Genomic DNA, 5033 nt, shown 5'->3' with positions numbered 1-5033 from the left:
CAACAGCCCTTACCCAGAATGCAATGCCGCTCGGCAGCAGAGGGTGGTGGTGGTGGTGGTGGTTTTGGGGGGGATGAGGGGGTGTCTCACAACAGCTGGAGAATGTGTCATGCACGGATGGAGACCGGGGCATGGGCGAGTGTGGGGGCAAAAGCCAGGAGGGGCGGGGGAGGTGGGTAGAGGGGTGAGGGGTGGCAGGATGGGGGGGGGGGGGGGTCACCAGGGTGCCAGGGCAGAGCAGAGAGGGCAATTCATCACTCCCCCTCGCCGTACAGGAGAAGTGGGCCACAGCCACAGGAATTAGGACGGGGGAGAGAGGGTCGCAGCCAAAGATGTTCACACACACACACACACACACACACACACACACACACACTCACACACACACACACACTCACACACACACACACACACTCACACACACACACAAACAGACACACACACACACACACACACACACAGACACACACACACACACACACTCACCACACACAGACAAACGCACAGATACACACATAGAAACACACAAGGATAAAAATACAGATGTGGACCCATTGACAAAGATACGGACATCAATGTATACTTGTACGCAAACACACACACACACACACTCACACTCACACACACAAACACACATTCATGCTCCTACCCCCTCCATAGTTGTTGGCAGATTTCTCTTAAAACATTAAAACACATTAGAAAGCTCCTTCGCCAACATACATATTAGCCCAAGACTTCTAATAAGCAATATTGAGTATTGAGTCATCAATAATAATAAAAAAGTCTCTCCCATATGGCTCGCCTACTTCTTTACCAACGCCCACTTTGAACTGCCCAGGCTCCGTGTAATAACCTATACACTCTCTCTGATGTGTGTGTTTCTGGCCGAGGTGAACCTAGAGCTCCAGCTGTTCATTTTATAGCCAAGTTGATCTAATAGGATTTGAAGACTTGCCACAATTTGCATTCAGTGCTTAGCCTTCCAGTGCGCTAATGGAATTAGCAGTATGGTGCACCGAATGAAATCAGGACCACAATGCCAGTCATGCTTATACTCACACTGATCAAATTATTGGAAATCTTTACAGGCATTTTTTAAACTCTTTTTTTTAAAACTATCATTAGTACATCAAGCCACTGAGAAGGCTGAGAAGTCTAAAAGCTGGCATAATAATTCATTGCAATGAATTGAAAGCTACATTGTTGTCAGAAGACATAGCCCATGTTTCAACTGTGCTGTCTGTCAGATGGTGTTCTGACAGACAGCACAGTCTGTGACAGGTTAAAAGAAAATGGATGATGAGAGTTCCTCTCACACACAAATGGAATGACCAGAAGCGAAGAAATGTAATATAAGTAACAGTATAGGCGTATATGTGAGATATATATATATATATATATATATATATATATATATATATATATATATATATATATATTCCACTGCTTGGTTGAATTTCCCATTGTCCCACGTAATTTAGAACGACCATTAACCGTATGTTATCTGCACACCTATGAAGTAGATCCATTTTTTGGCCGTATCACACTTGTATATTAATTCGCCGAACTCGTTGTGAAGTTTAAATGAACTGTCACGTTGCATCCGAGCTGTAAAATGCAGACGTTCAGAACATTGCAACATTGTAGCATATGACGGAGGTGGCTTTTAGCTAGATGGATGACAGCAGGCTAAGTAAAATAGCGATGTTTCAAAGAATCTTGGGATACGCCCGCTTGACAACGGGAGAGATAGAACTAACGACTGGCCTTTGGCCGTAGCAACCATCCATTTAGAACTAGTAACGGCAGTTTGTCCTGTGAGTTGAGAAATTAGTTGATATGTGTCGGAAGAAATTAGTTCTACAAACAAGACAGTTTTAGCGATTAAAACGTTTAAATTGTAACATGAAATGAACACAACCCAAGTGGCAACAGTGGAATAAGCGGGATAATGGACTCCACGGTGGTCGGTTCACAGAAGTTAATGCACTACGAGGTTCGCGTCGGGGCCGTTTTACAACCTCGACAGTGCATTAACTTCTGTGAACAGACCACCGTGTCGTCCATTATCCCTTACATATATATGACCGCCCCAGTCCATGCGACTATATACAGGATCAAGGCCGTAGTCATGATGTCAACATTGGGGGGGACCAAATCTGTGGTGGGGTCTGAGGGACCCCCAAACAGAATGCGCCCCCCACACTCTTAGAAAAAAGGGTTCTTGTGGGTGCTAAATAGAACCATTGGGGTTCTTTGCCAAGGAAATAGAACCTTTTGCCTGAAAAGGGTGCTATTTCTTACTCGCGAGGATTATTTGAACTTAAACGACCGTTTATGGAACCCTTTCCCGGAGACGCTCACTCTGCTGCAGTGGATTTAACGGTAAGTGGCACAAAGTTTTTTCTGCTTTTCTCCCATTCATAATCATTGCCCGTGTGGCCTGCAAATCGATACATCTTTAAGCAAAAGCAAGGGGCGTTCCCTGTAAACGTTGGTGGGCATTAACACATGACGGTCAGCTGTCAGAAGTTACAGTAGCACTAGCTGCTAAATTGTAATGTTAGAGGTTCGTTGAATAATGTTAGCAGCAGCTAGCTATCATAGACATTGATTCACCCTAACGTTACTGGATCCATCATTAAGATACGTTTTGTACTTTCTTGTCAGCCTGGCAATAAAATCAACTATCGATTATATGATTTCGAGCTTGTGTAGAACGACACTAGCACTACTGTTCAATACCCTCCCTCTCCCCGATTGAGTTAAAGCTATCTACAACTAGCCTGCTAGCGCTAGCTTCTAGCTGTCGCTAGCTAGTGAACATAGCATTAGAAGCAAAGCAGAGTAGCTGCTAATCAGCTACTAACGTCAGCTAACATACGATGCAAATGATTTAGCAATAACTAATACTTCATTAGCAGACTGTTTAGTTAAATTACAGGGAACCCAGCCAACAAGTTAGGATAGCTAACAGTAGCCAATAGTGCTATAACAGACTTCTGAAACACATAGCTACCAGTTGAACCTCGTTCTTGCATCATGCTGGGCTCATTGCAAATTACAATGTATTTAGTGCATAGCTAACGCTACGGCTCTGGTGTCTGTAAGACAATACAGGCATCTAAAAGAGGATGGAACTCACTAACTCACTACAATATGTACTTAATGTCTCTATGTCTTATTTTTTATTTTAGATTAAGATGTCTGTCAATGGCTTCAGTCCATCAATGTAATTGATGGCAAAAAGATAGTATCCATTACCTCTGACTATCTTTAAGTGTCCAATTTGTGATGTAAAGTTTTACCTTCCCAAAAATGTGCAACATCTACAGCTACTTCATCAGCATCTTCCTGATTTCTGCATTGTTTGCATTATATTTAATGTAATTAAAGTCTATTGTCATACTTGCATTAACAGAACAGCAAATTGATGGGGAGACTGCTGGGGTTGAAAGAGAGGATGGTTGAACAACTGTTTCCTCTGATGAAACTGTCTTGTTTTTGAGAGGTGGAAAAGTTACGCAAATCATCGTTCGTTCAGTAAGTATACTTCATTAATTCAATAATTTTTTTCATGAAGGTTTTTAGGACCACATGTTATTTTTTTCTGCCTATAGACTTTTGTTATTTTTTTCCTGCCTATTGTTTAATAACGCTTAGCATCTCCTCTGCTACTAAAAGGATGAGTAGGAAAATTCTAATTCCAATGATTGTTCTTTCAGGTACCCAAACCATAAAAAATACACTGATGTCCGGAGGTGTCTGATCGCTAGATATCCATTTCTTAATGACCACAGCTAATCTGGTTATGTATGTTATTTTTTAACGTTTTGTTATGGAAAACATTATTCCTCAATTGAATTCCTATACTACTCTGACTCTGTCTGAGCCTCATAATTCATGTCTTTACTCAAAGGAGACCCTGCTGGAGTGTCTTAAGAATAAGGAAAGGTCTCCTTTGATAAACTTGACGACGGTGCAGGAGATTAAGAGAAAGTTTGGTGTCAGAAGACAAAGAATTGTGGACCATGTGCCTCTGGAGGACCCACCTGGACATCAGGTGCCATTTTTACATTCTTGCTTGTCTTTAGCCCGTTTGTTTTCTTGTCTGTATGTCTATATGCTAGCTAGTCACAGTAGCCACTGTTTGTCAGTACAGGTATCTTAATATTACACATTTCTCTTTGCTAATTTCAGAGAGCAAAAAAGTACAGAGTGGGGGTCCAGATGTCTTCTGATTACGAGCCAACACAAGAGGTTTGTAATATGTTTGTGAATGAAATGTTGAATCATACAGCAGTTAGGTCCGGCTACATTATTTATTTATTTCTGATTGAATGAAAGACTATCTGGCTTGAGAAAATTTATATTATCATTGCTCACATACGTTTTGCATTCTCTGCATGTCTTTTTTTTTTTTTTTCAGATTATGTTGGACCTTGAAGCAGTTGGGGAGGACTACCACAGCTTTCAAGAGCATATAAACGCCATAAACAATTAGTTGTGCTGTCGTCAGCCAGATATTAGTCATATAATGGACAGGATGAGGCAAACTGTCTATAAGAGGGTAGAGCAAATGGGAAAGCCAACTGAGGAGGTGATGGAGATTTCTTTGGGTGCCAGAGCTGGTGAGTAGCAAAGTCTTATAGTCTTAGTAGTATTACTATAATGTGAGTTTAGTGCTGTTCAGTAGTAAGTTCTATAACCATTTATTGGTAACTACAATTTCCTCTGTTTTGTTTTGTTTGTTTATTTGTAGATGCATCATGAAATGAAGTTGCGGTTTGGACTGGACTTAAAGCTAAGCCTGCATTACACCCTCAGTATATTGACCCCTAACGTCATCAGAGTGGCTGACAGTGGGAGTCAGAGGGAGAGGCTGTCAAGCCTACGAGATACTAGCACAGATGGTAAGTCACCAGCTTCTTCTTTTCCCTTGCACCCTTCAATTATTTAATAATAATAAGATCATTAAACTATGTTTTAATGAAATCATTCTTTGTTTCTTTTGACATTTCAGACCTTCAAAA

The 5033-nt window shown here is 41.2% G+C and overlaps 1 long non-coding RNA gene across 1 annotated transcript; it reads left to right on the top strand.

Moving 5' to 3' along the window:
* Positions 1–3946: 3946 nt before the first annotated feature.
* Positions 3947–4525, top strand: LOC143139475 (uncharacterized). Its single transcript, XR_012990432.1, has 3 exons — positions 3947–4063; positions 4201–4260; positions 4430–4525. It is a non-coding gene; the product is annotated as an uncharacterized LOC143139475 (long non-coding RNA).
* The last annotated feature ends 508 nt before the right edge of the window (positions 4526–5033 follow it).

Source organism: Alosa pseudoharengus, unplaced genomic scaffold, assembly GCF_046254945.1.
Source record: "Alosa pseudoharengus isolate Yale_2024_CS ecotype anadromous, Long Island Sound unplaced genomic scaffold, YU_APseudo_1.1 YU_APseudo_1.1_scf_1, whole genome shotgun sequence".
Classification (NCBI taxonomy): domain Eukaryota; kingdom Metazoa; phylum Chordata; class Actinopteri; order Clupeiformes; family Clupeidae; genus Alosa; species Alosa pseudoharengus.
Note: the sequence above shows the minus strand (reverse complement) of the source record. Positions and strands in the feature narration are given on the sequence as shown.